General features: G+C 44.8%; 1 pseudogene across 1 annotated transcript in view; it reads left to right on the top strand.

Moving 5' to 3' along the window:
* LOC149301491 (uncharacterized) overlaps positions 1-13,592 on the top strand; it is a 184,074-nt pseudogene that overhangs the window by 11,392 nt on the left and 159,090 nt on the right. The window contains exon 4 of the transcript XR_016272239.1: positions 11,422-12,132. The product of XR_016272239.1 is annotated as an uncharacterized LOC149301491 (transcript). The remainder of the gene's footprint in view (positions 1-11,421; positions 12,133-13,592) is intronic.

Below are 13,592 nucleotides of genomic sequence, written 5' to 3'. Positions count from 1 at the left end.
TGGGCCATCATCAGCTTCTCCACTCTTTAGACTTGACTGAAGTGTTGTAAACTAGTCTGGATAGTAAACCTATTAAAAATCTCATTTTGGGATCTCAGGAAGGAGATGGGGAGAGATTTGCATGTTTGTTTTTAAATTACATGTCATAATTCAAAACTCTCTCCCACTCTGTCCCATTTTTTTAAAATGTATTTTATTAAGAAAACATATAAAGAAGACAATACAAAACATACAAGACAAAACAACAACAACAACAAAACACAGTACATAAATGATTATATGATAATCCACATTAGTTTCATACACTTCCAACATAACACATGGTACCCTACTTTTATAACGCCATTTATATTCCTCCAAATTGGTATGAAATCATCAGCTTCTATGAAAATATATGAATATCACAAATATATTTATGTTATGCAAAAAAGTTAAAACAAGGAGAGTAAGGCAAATTTTAACTTTGTCTAAAGCAGCAGAGGCTATAATACCTTAAGTCCACAGTATCTATCTAAGTATTTCCAATCCTTAATTACAACATTTATGTCTTTATTCCTCAGGCTTTCTATCAAAATATCCAATCTCTTAGCTTCCCAAAATTTATTAATTAACCATTCCTCTTCAGTTGGTACCACATTGTTTTTCCAATATTGAGCGTAGAGAATCCTAGCCAGCGTTTCCATGTAGAGAATTAGATGTGACAGTTTCTTAGCCTAGACATCCTCCAATATACATGTCATGTATAACAGAAAAATACGAGGATCTAAAGGAATATCTGTCTGGAGTATATTTGTCATTAAATTATGAACGTTACTCCAAAATCCCTTGTCTTTGTCACATTTCCACCAAAGGTGGAAGAAAGTGCCATCCTGTTTCCCACATTTCCATCGTTTAATGTTAGCAGTATTATACATTTTGTTAATTTTGAGAGGGGTCATAGACCATCTATGTAACATTTTGGCATAGTTCTCCTTGTAATTTTGACACAAGGTAAATTTCCTTGTCTCTTTCCAAGGTGTTTCCCAGTGATCTTGTCGATGGCTTTCTGCAAATCCTGTGACCATTTTGCCATGGAAAGTTTAACAATTTCATCCTCCAAATCTCTCTCTTTCAAGATCTTATCATATTTTGAAAGATGTTTACTCTCTTTATCCACAAAAATTTTGTCCAAGATGTTCTCTTTGTAAGAAATACCCATCAATTTTTGGTCAGACCTAAACCTTTCAGCTAGCTGAAAATACAAATACCAATCAATATCCTCACCTTCAGAAACAAGTATTTCTCTCGATTTCAATGACACAATATTATTGGGTTTCCACTGAATCAAATCTTTATATATTATCCATCTATTCTTGAAGTCTTTAGTTCTTTTATAAAAGGCTTCTTGGGGCGATACCCATTGTGGAAGATTACTATAGAAAAGGTCTTTAACCTTCTTCCAGACATAAAGTAGAGCATTTCTAAGAAAACGATGTTTAAAGTCTTTATGTTCTTTGACCTTTTCATACCACAAATAGGCATGAATCCCAAACCTCAAGTCACAGCATCCTAAAGATAACAGTCTATCATTGCTTAGATTAATCCAGTTCTCTAGCCAACACAGACAAGATGCATAATAATATAGCTTAAAGTTTGGTAAAGCACAACCCCCCCGTCATATTCGTCTGTCTAAATTTTCCATCTCACCCTAATAATAATAATAATAATAATAATAATAACAACAGGATTTATTTATATACCGCCCAATCACTGGGAATCCGAGCAGTTTACAACAGAGGGGATAAATGAGGGTTCCCTGCCCTCAGGCTTACAATCTAAATTTGGCTCATTACCTTCCCAAAGAAATTCAGAGAACTCTTTTTGCCAGATTGCAAAGTGTTTGTCTTTGGCTACAATTGGTATGTTCTGAAATAAGTACAGAAAACGGGGGAAGGATATTCATTTCTAATGTTGCTATTCTCCCATAAAATCAGAGATGCAGTTTGGACCATGCAGACATATCCTTTGTTACTTCATTCCATAGTCTTCCATAGTTGTTGTGGAACAAGTCAATGTTCTTGGTCGTTAAGCATATTCCCAGATATTTAGCTTTATTAACGACTCTATACCCCGATACATTACTTAACTCCAGTTGTTCTTCTTGGTTTAAATTCTTTGTAATAAACACAGTTTTGTTTTGATTCATCTTTAACCCCGATATTTCAGCAAATGCCTCCAGAGTATAATTGAGAGCCGAAATGCTATTAAGTGGGTTATCTAAGAAGCAAATGAGATCGTCGGCAAATGCTCTAGCTTTATAAACATAATTCTTAAGCTTCACTCCTTTAATGTCCACATTGCTTCTAATATTATTTAACAAAACTCAAAGGCAACTATAAACAAAAGAGGTGATAAGAGGTCTCTCTCTCTCTCTCTCTCTCACACACACACACACACACACGGAATGTTTCAAGACTATAGATCTTGCATACAACACCCATAGCTACATATATACATACCCATAGATATCTGTCTGAACGTGTACATATATATATATATATATATATAGAGAGAGAGAGAGAGAGAGAGAGAGATATGAAAGCACATGTACACATATATGTTGGATCATATTATATATAACACATTTACATATATACTCTTCTACTCTTTAAACATAATCAAATGCATGGAGAAATATGCGCATGTATACACCCCCACATTCTGGTCAACATCAACATGTATATATAATTATAATTGTGTATATGTTTACTTCCGGTCATAACAGCATAACTGCCCTGAGATTACTGTAATTGGAATGTTAATAATAATAATAATAATAATAATAATAATAATAATTTATTTATAGCCCGCCCAATCACAAGGAATCCAGGCGGGTTACAACAGTAAAAATAAAGATAATAAAATAAAATACAATAAATAAATAAAATACAATAAAATTAAAGAGAGTGAAGTGAGTACATTCACAGTTAGGCCTGATGGAAGTTGGGCCTCTCTTTTTCACTCCCTCCCAGGTCTGATGGTGATGTCATGGAGGGAGGGCTCTTCTTCTTGAGGCAAGGATTTTATTTTAATTAATTTTAATGTAATTCTTCTCATTAAATTTAAGAGAAGAATTGGTGGACAGAGTGACATAAGTCACAGTAAATGGGGAGTAGAACTAGGTAGGGAAGGCCTGCCGGAAGAGATGCGTCTTAAGAGCCTTCTTAAAGGCTGTAAGAGTAGAAATGTCACGGATCTCCTTCCGCAGGTCATTCCGTAGCTTTGGAGCTGCAATGGAAAAGGCCCTCTGGGTGACTGAGGTTAGCCTAGATTTTATTGGCTGAAGTAGATTCTTCCCCGAGGACCTTAGAGTGCGGGACGGACAGTACGGAAGAAGGCGATCCCTTAAGTATTCTGGACCCAAGCCATGTAGGGCTTTGAAGGTAATCACCAACACCTTGTACCTTGCCCGGAAACTAATTGGCAGCCAGTGAAGGGATTTCAAAACCGGTGTTATGTGGTTGGTACGACGAGAACCTCTAATTAATCTGGCTGCCATATTTTGTACAAGTTGAAGTTCCTGAACTTGGCACAAGGGTAGCCCCATGTAGAGCGCATTAGAGAAGTCCAATTGAGAGGTGACCAGCGCATGTACAACTGTTTCAAGGCCTCCCTGCTCCAGGAAGGGGCGCAGCTGGCGTATCAGCCGAAGCTGATAACAAGTGCTCCTGACTGTCGCATCTACCTGAGCTGTCAGGTGAAGCGACGAGTCAAGGAGCACTCCTAAGCTGCGGACAGAGTCTTTCAGGGGAAGTGTGACCCCATCCAGAACTGGCTGACATAATTCCATACCTGGGCTTGGGTTTCCTATAACAAGTACCTCCGTCTTACCTGGATTCAGCTTGAGTCGGTTTTCCCTCATCCAGTCCATTACCGCCCCAAGACAGGCATTCAGAGGAGAGATGCCATCCTTAGTCAATGCATCAGTTTGAGACATAGAGAAATATATTTGGGTGTCATCAGCGTACTGATAACATTCTGCCCCATGTCTCCGGATGACTTTTCCCAGCGGCTTCATGTAAATGTTAAACAGCATAGGAGACAATATTGCGCCCTGGGTACACCAAATTTTATCTCTCTTTTAGAAGAGCAACTGTCTCCCAGCGCCACCATCTGGAATCTGCCTGAGAGGTAGGACCGGAACCACTGTAGAACAGTGCCTCCGATACCTAACTCTCTCAGGCGTTCTAGAAGGATACCATGGTCGATGGTATCGAAGGCCGCTGAGAGGTCTAAGAGCACCAGCAGGGTCACACTTCCCCTGTCGATGCCTAGACAGAGATCATCGACTAAGGCGACCATGGCAGTCTCCACTCCGTATCCCCCCCCCCCCCGAATCCGGTTTGAAATGGGATTCCCCCCCTCTCTTCTCTTTCCCTCCTTCCCTTCACTCCAAGGGCAAACTTCTCCTGCAGTCCTGGCTTCCTTTATGTCCCTTCCCCCAAAAGACACTCAACCAGATTGGGGAAGGAGTGAGGGCAGCAGAGCCCCTGAGAGGAGGAAGCCAGGGAGCAAGCCCTCTCTTCTCTTTCCCTCCTTCCCTTCACTCCAAGGGCAAACGTCTCCACTGACTCAAAGACTTCCCTGCAGCCCTGACTTCCTTTATGTCCCTTCCCCCAAAAGACAGCTCTCCTGCCTCTCCTTCCCCTGAATGAACCTGAGAGCCCTTGGCAATGGGGCTGCAATGGAACACCCTCCCCTCCTCTTTCCCTTTCCTCAGGTGAACGCTGACCCTCTTTCTGTGTCTCTCAAAATGGTGGCACTTAGTCTGGACCCCCCCTCCCCAAAATCATGGCTATGTCTGTCTTTATGATGGCTTTATGATGTGTATTTTACACATGATTGCCTCCTGATGACACTCTGAGGGCTGCCATTGGCTAGAGTCCCCACCCTCCCACCATCCCTGGCCCTGACTGTTTGGAATCCCAGTCCCTCCCTCCATCCCTGGCCCTGATTGGCTGGAATCCCAGTCCCACCCACCATCCCTGGCCCTGATTGGCTGGAATCCCAGTCCCACCCACCATCCCTGGCCCTGATTGGCTGGAATCCCAGTCCCACCCACCATCCCTGGCCCTGATTGGCTGGAATCCCAGTCCCACCCACCATCCCTGGCCCTGATTGGCTGGAATCCCAGTCCCTCCCACCATCCCTGGCCCTGATTGGCTGGAACCCCCCTCCCTCCCACCATCCCTGGCCCTGACTGTTTGGAATCCCAGTCCCACCCACCATCCCTGGCCCTGATTGGCTGGAATCCCAGTCCCACCCACCATCCCTGGCCCTGATTGGCTGGAATCCCAGTCCCACCCACCATCCCTGGCCCTGATTGGCTGGAATCCCAGTCCCTCCCACCATCCCTGGCCCTGATTGGCTGGAACCCCCCTCCCTCCCACCATCCCTGACCCTGATTGGCTGGAATCTCAGTCCCTCCCTCCATCCCTGGCCCTGATTGGCTGGAATCCCAGTCCCTCCCACCATCCCTGGCCCTGATTGGCTGGAACCCCCCTCCCTCCCACCATCCCTGACCCTGATTGGCTGGAATCTCAGTCCCTCCCTCCATCCCTGGCCCTGATTGGCTGGAACCCCCCTCCCTCCCACCATCCCTGACCCTGATTGGCTGGAATCCCAGTCCCTCCCACCATCCCTGGCCCTGATTGGCTGGAACCCCCCTCCCTCCCACCATCCCTGACCCTGATTGGCTGGAATCCCTGTCCCTTCCACCATCTCTGGCGATTTTGTATTCTGGCAACCATTTTGTGCTGCTTGTTCCAGAACTTTCTCTGAGGCCTCAGTTGAACAGAGGCTTCTCTTCCTCTCCTGAGGCTCCAGAGTCAAGGAGGCCAGGCTGCTTGGGCCAAAAGGAAGGAAGTGTGTCCCTTTGTGCCTCTGGCCCTCCATTTTGGGGAGAAGGAAGGAAGGAAGGGGCCAGTGGGGGTCAGAGGAAGGGGAGGCAGGGACTCAGGGCCAGTGGGGAGGCTGGGCTTTGGGGGCTGGGAGAGAGAGGTGGGGAGAGACACCCTCTCTTTGGGCCCTAGCTAGGGAGGGTCTCACCGGTCCTTGCCTCCCCCTTTGGGAAAGGAGACGCCCTCAGCCCCCTGGAGTCACTCCTGCCACTCATTCCTAGAATGGCTGGGACTAAGAGGAGTTTCCTAGGTATTGTCACCTTCTGCCCTCCATGGCCATTGGCACTGACCTTTCCCCATTGCCTTCCCTCCCTCAGCCCTTGGACCTCCTCCTCCTTCGCACTCAGAGCAACCCTTCTCTACGGCTGAGGAGACGGACTCTGACCAAGGGAAGCTCCGGCCATAATGGACTGAAGGAGAGGCCTTCCTGGGGCTGCAGGAATCAGGGTCTTTGTACTGAAGGTAGGGCTTTATTCCTGGAGCTGAAAGATGACCTTTGTTTAAATGATTCAGTCCAGGATTGTATGGAAGGGCTGCAGCTGAGAGACTGAGCCCATGCTTTGCAGGCATAAAGCCCCAAATTCAGTCTCTGGCAGCATTGTCTTCCCAGAAGGTGGAAGTGAGATTTCCAGACCCCAGACACATGGTCCTTTGTGTGGGGAATATATGTGTGTTGTTTACTAGAGCTTTGTGAGGTATTTGTTTTACTGGGTTTATAAAATGAATTTACATATGTCCTCTCTTCCCAAAAATAAGCATAATCCAGGATGCAATCTTTAATCTTAAACCTATGCGTTTATATAATTTTATTGTATCAAGTGGTGTGCATACCTTTTAAAAATATACAAAAAGAAGTGAAAATGAATGTGATTTTGACAATGGGTCTGTTCAGAAACACTGCACACAAATATACATATAAGGATTTCTGGATGGCCTCAGCAAGCAGAGAGAGGAGCTGCACACCTCATGCCCTAGCTATGACTGACAGACAGAAACACAGCAGTTAAACTTAGATGAACACTCTCATTTGTAATAATGAAATGATTATTTTCACCAGTGTCAAAATGGCGATGGGGGCATGATGAGGGGAGGCTGTGGATCAGATCCGTAAAGTAGTGCATATCTTATCCAGTCCAGGAGCTAGATCTTCTCTTCGTGGGACATAAAACAGGTCCTCCTCCTCCTCCTCTACATGAAAGAGTAGTCTAATTCTCATCCGTGACTTTGAAACAGCATTTCTTCATTTAAAAAAACTGAGGTGGCATGAATCCTGTTGGTTAACCCTAGAGATTAGACCCACTGAATCCATAAGTGACTGGCAAGTCAAACTATAGGTAATGCCAACTGATTCAGTGATTCTCCTCTGATCAGGACAAAGCATAGTATAGGTTCCAGGTTAGGATTTAGTCCTGCATGTGTAAATCAGGTGCTCTCTTCCCATCAGCTCAATCCTCTGATGCCCCCCAACCCTGGGAGGAGGGCATGATACAATGCAAGGGGAGCAAGAAGAGAAGAGAGAGCTCCTTTCCTGCCCTGCCTGACCAGGATCCTCCCTGGGGGATGGAGGGCAACTGGTTTGGGAGAATGAGGGGCCACCAGGCACCACAGCCTGACTCAGCAAAACCCTCCATGCTCCAGTGTTGTTCTGGGTGGAATGAGGCTACAACTGGCCATTCACTGACCCAGGTCCTACCATAGAGTTGTGGATGCCATCCCGCATGGCCATTCCATGCCTGGTGAGAGTGTCGGGTGCGAGGTATTAGAGAAGCATACAGCCGTGTTTCTGTAGCCAGAAGCAAAATGAAGAAATCTTCCTCTGAGGACCATTGGGTACTTCTGGAGATGATGCACTCATTTCACATCTAGCTACAGGGATATAGACAAGGCCCTTTCCAATTCCCCATCCCCTGATCCCCCACCACTCTCACAAGGCATGGAATAGCTGTTGTGTAGGGGAACTGCAGTGAATCTATGCTAGGTCAAGGGGGCTTTGTTTGGTGCAGAGGGAGGAAGGGGATACCCACCTCTGCATTGGCCCAAAGGAGGCATATATAACCTGCGCATGTCATCAGTAGGATGCCGTTCTCTGTGTCTTTGAGCGCTGCCGGGTTTCTTACCAAGCCTACCCTAACCCTGGTCCCTTTTGTCAGGAACTTCATCTCGGCCTCTTCGTACACGGCTTTGGGCCTCTCTTTCTGGAAGTGACCCAAGTGCAAGACCACCAGGACCCCTGCCCACCTGATGGCTGACACAGAGGCCAAGCGGAGGGAGTTGGGCTCCAAGAGAAAGAGGATGCAGAGGTACAAGAACTCTTTGGTGAGTCTAGGTTCTTGACTATTAGTTTCATCTGTGTCACTGCTGGGCCAGTTCATGAAAGCAAGCGGAGAACATACTCTCCCAATTTAGCAGAGACAGTCCTGGTTAAGCCTCTCTCACCCCACTTTTTCAGGGACCTTTAAAAATACCCCATCCCACTTTCCCCCTTCTCAGCTCACTTCAGTTCCTGAGTGCCATTCAGTTTGCAGCCCATCAACTCAAAAGTGCGGAGAGGAGAGGAAAGAAGGAGGCAGGATATGCCCTTCCCAAGAGGCTGAAGCAAAAGCAAACTGATGTGCCCTTCCTAGCTTGTGTGATCTTCCTCATAAACAACTTTGGCCATCTTCACCCCCTTCTGGATTACTTGTCCATATATGTCTTGCTTTTCCAATCTGCGAAATGTTGGGGGATATGGGAGAATGTCTCTGGATCTAAATTGGGGGTGGGCCCAGTGGCCCTTACTAAAAATGACGTTTGCCTCTGAAATTTGGCAAGAAATATCTAAATGCACCACAATTCTTTGGTGGCTAAATGTACTATATGTGCTGGGATAGTGAGTATCCTAATCCATCCTCAATATCCCAGCCAAAATTTAAAGTTTATCTCCTGGACGGATTTCTGAAGTGATGAAATACTAATATTTCGGATGCACCATGTGCTTTCCTCCCCTTTTGCTTAGTCACTCTCTGGATGAGGGCTATTTTCTATTTCAGGTGACCTTTGCAGATGTGGCAGTATATTTCTCTGAGGATGAATGGAATCTGTTGACAAAGAAACAGAAACATTTGTACAGTTATGTAATGATGGACAATTATGAGAATGTGGCTTCTGTAGGTAAGGAACCTGAATCCATTGCTCTTTCTATAAAGACTGAGGGTCCTTTTATCCTATATTATTATGTTTCTATGGTTCCACTAGAATAATAGAATCATAGAGTTGGAATAGACCACAAGGGCCATCCAGTTCAACCCCCTTCTGCCATGCAGGAATACACATTCAAATCACCCCCAAGAGATGGCCATCCAGCCTCTCTTTAAAGACCTCCAAATGAGAGAACTCCACCAGACTCTAAAGGAGTATATTCCACTGTCAAAGAGCTCTTATTGTCACAAAGTTCCTCCTAATGTTTAGGTGGAACCTCTTTCCCTGTGTCTTGCATCTATTGTGGTGTCGCCTTTTCTCTGTAGCAACAAAAAGCAAGCTTGCTCCTTGCGCAACATGACAACCTTTCAAATATTTAAACTTGGATATAATATCCACTCTTTATCTTCTTTATCTTTATCTTCTCCAGGCTAAACATAACCAGCTCTTAAAAGTGTTCCTCACAGAACTTGATAGTTCCCAGACTCTACACCACTTTGGTTGCTCTTCTTTGGGCATGCTCCAATTTGTCAACATCCTTTTTGAATTATGGGGCCCAGAACTGGACAGAGGATTATTCCAAGTGAGGGCTGACCAAAGCAGAATAGAGTGGCACTATTACTTCCCTTGATCTAGAAACTATTCTTGCATTGATGCAGCCTAGAATCACTTGGGCCTTTGTAGCTGCCGCATCACACTATTGGCCCATGAAGAGATGAAAGGGCGACACAAAAATCCCTTTTTCTCTAATGTTTCTTTTCCAATCTGAGCTTGCTTAGTTCCATGGTTGATTCCAGAGGACCTTTATTACCTGATTGCTGGAGTCTGGGGAGGACACCCCCAAGTGCTATGCTTTTAGGGGAATTTCATACTTAGTTCAAAGGAGAGATTGGGGCAACAGGGACCTCAGTAGTTCCGGACACCCCCCCCCCCCGGCATTAGACGAATTCCGTATATTCCCAAACCCTATTTAAATGAATGAGGCGCCATTAACCCTTATGAGGCATGCCGGCCCTTTTCCCAATGTGACTTTTAGTGTATGTTGAAATCCGTGTAAGGCATGCCCGCGTATGACGCAGGTGCACTCTACACTCAGGCACACACATATAGGTGTTCACGCACAAAAACAAGAACTAGGTAACAAAGGTGGGACTGGAGATGTTAGGCTTTGCTAATGATAATACATAACCTAGACAGAACTTGATTCCAAGTGCTGACAGTCCAGAATGGTGAGAGAAATCAGTAACTCCCATGGCAAGTGTAGCTGGCAAGTGTACTGAGGTGTTTAGCAATGTAAACCAAGAGAGTGTCTGTCTGCAACTGGACTGACGCTAAAGAACAGCCAGTTGGTATATTTATACTGAAATTGTTGCTAGTGGGCAGAACTTGAGTTTCTATAAGGTTTAAATCGTTTCAGAAAGTTTCCTGGTTGGGGAAAATATGGTCCAAAATCAAATGGAATAAAATGGGTGCTTGGTACAAATACCTAAGACATAAGGGATTAGCACCCCGGTTCTCAGGTCCTTCTTGGCTCTGAATTCCAGTCCCGTTCACAAGCTAATGTACAACGCAATGTGAGCACGATGCTCCCAGATGCAGCTCATCAATAACATAGCAGAATATGGAAAGAAATTTCCAGATACAGGTGTTGGTAATGCACTGACCACGTTTCACACTTAAAAATAAGTCACAGACACAGTTGATTTCATCTGAATCTTTGGAAGTTTTTTATCTTGAGTTGCAAAATAAAAAATATTTGCAAGCTCTTCTCTCTGACTTCCATCATGTTCACTGTCTCTTGTATAAACAACTACAATTCAATCCTATCCACAGCAATCCACATGTGACCTGTATACTGTATTGGTTGTGATTCATTTCCTGATGCCACACTATGAAGCGTCCTCTGCAGTTAGCTTGCATCATGCCATGTGCTCTGACTCAGCACTCTCTGGCCATCTCACAGGATATGATGCCACTTTTCAATCAAGATATTTTTACACATGTTTAAATGAATATTTATTCAACAGTCTGTATGACTATCTGCTTCTACTGATTACCTCAAGGTAGCTCCCCACAATCTCCTCGTGGCCAGCTCCTCTGAGTAAGGATATAATCATTTCATGGATTTGGGGCACCTGCACCAGAATCATGCTCAGGTCACCCACTCCAACTCTATTAATTTAATCTCAAATAGGGAGGCGTGAACGTAGGGCTAAATGATGGGCTAACACTTTCCTCTCTTAACTCTGAATTTCAGTATTATCTGTCATTATTCTTCTTTACAGAAGAACTTGTCAGTCATGAGAGAGTCCACACATCAGAGAAGCCATACAACTGCCAGAATTGTGGGAAACATTTTACGTACAAGTCGATCCTTGTCATGCATCAAAGAGTCCACACTGGAGAGAAGCCATACAAATGCCAGCATTGTGGGAATTGTTTTTCTCGGCAGTCAACCCTACTGACACACCAAAGAATCCACTCAGGAGAGAAGCCTTACAAATGCCAGCATTGTGGGAAATGTTTTTCTTGGCAGTCAACCCTACTGACACACCAGAGAATCCACTCAGGAGAGAAGCCATACAAATGCCAACACTGTGGGAAATGTTTTTCTTGGCAGTCAACCCTACTGACACACCAGAAAATCCACACAGGAGAGAAGCCTTACAAATGCCAGCATTGTGGGAACTGTTTTTCTCGGCAGTCCCACCTACTGACACACCAGAGAATCCACACCGGAGAGAAGCCATACAAATGCCAGCATTGTGGGAACTGTTTTTCTCGGCAGTCCCACCTACTGACACACCAGAGAATCCACACCGGAGAGAAGCCATACAAATGCCAGCATTGTGGGAAATGTTTATTCTTGGCAGTCAACCCTACTGACACACCAGAGAATCCACTCAGGAGAGAAGCCTTACAAATGCCAGCATTGTGGGAACTGTTTTTCTCAGCAGTCAACCCTACTGACACACCAGAGAATCCATACAGGAGAGAAGCCACACAAATCCAAGCAGTGAACGAACTTTATTTTTGTAAAGAAGGAATACAAAAATCTTTTTTCAATCCAGCAGTGCTAAGAAAAGGCCCTCATGATTTTATTTGTACGGTTTTTATGTCCATATGTCTGTTTATGTTATATTTTGTTAAGTTTAGGTTTTCATTGCTACTAGTATAGATAATCACTTTGGGTTATAAATTTGGCTGGGGATTATGGGCTGTGGTTTAGGTTAGTTAGAAGGGGGACTGGGATTTATTGCAGCTAGCTAGAATAGCAATGATAGCATTCAGAATTTGTGGGATGTTGGCTGAAGAAAGTTGGGGACCGGTAGCAACAGAAAGGGAACTAGCTTCTTCGAATGTCTGGGGCAGGGAGAGATTGTGCGTGTGAGAAGGATGGCAAAGTGGGGCTGGTTAATAGTGGGGGATAGATGATGGTAATTGTAGGTGGGGGCTAGGTTTGGTAGAAGGTGGAGTTTTAGGTTTTGGAGTTTCAGTATATTCTTTGGCTTGGGGAGGCAGTTCTGGCTTAAACACCGAATTTCTGGCTGTGTTTTCAATAAAGGTCTTTGTTATTTCAACACATTGGACTCTTTGATGCACAGAAGTTGTAAATTTGCACAAAACTGACCCTTTCTTCTCCCCTCAGTCCTCAGCAACATTCCCAGCCATAAGAACAGCAGAGGCAAACACACATACATCTATATATATATCTATATATCTATATATCTATATATCTATATACATACAGTATACACAGAGAAGCTATTTCCAAAGCAGAGTCTTCCTTTCCTGCCTTTCCTGGGCACCACTGTGGCCTCTTCAAAATCTCCTCAAAAGAAGGAAAGGAGGGAGGAATAAGGAAGGAAGGAAGGAAGGAAGGAAGGAAGGAAGGAAGGGGAGGCTGCTGAACCCCCGGTGCGCTCCTTCCCTTCCCTCAAAGGCTGCCAGTGGAGTAAACAGCAGCAGCAGTAAGGCCCTGGTGATCCCTGCACATGATCAGAAGGGGCCTTTGGATGTATGTGCGCATGCGCAGTCTCAGATTTTAAGGCAACTATTGACGGTGCTGAACCATATCCCTCAAACTCAGCATCTTAGAGGGTATTAAAACTGAGAACAGGTCAACATGGAAGCCAAGACCCATGATTGCTCCTGCATTCAACTATGTTCCAGACCGCAATCTGCCGTGTCCATTGGACTCAAGGGGAGCCACCGAGAGCCAAACAAGCTCCCTTTCTATAGCCCTGTCCTGGGTTTTCCGTCGGGGTCATTGGATTCCATGGTAAAAGGCCTGGCAGGAAAGTAGATGAGGCTTACCTTCGCCAAAGTATAGTTTCCTGCTTGTTGGAATAAGCTTTCAAGCACTCGCCGATGTGGTCGCCTATCTCAACAGACAGCTGAGCATAAGATTCTCCAGTTCTTCCACCAAGCGCCCCTTGCCTGGGTTGTCCAGATCTTGTATGGCCTTCCTGACTG

Source organism: Sceloporus occidentalis, unplaced genomic scaffold (assembly GCF_023333645.1).
Source record: "Sceloporus occidentalis isolate IW3139 unplaced genomic scaffold, rSceOcc1.0.p SCAF_21, whole genome shotgun sequence".
NCBI classification, from domain to species: domain Eukaryota; kingdom Metazoa; phylum Chordata; class Lepidosauria; order Squamata; family Phrynosomatidae; genus Sceloporus; species Sceloporus occidentalis.
Note: the sequence above shows the minus strand (reverse complement) of the source record. Positions and strands in the feature narration are given on the sequence as shown.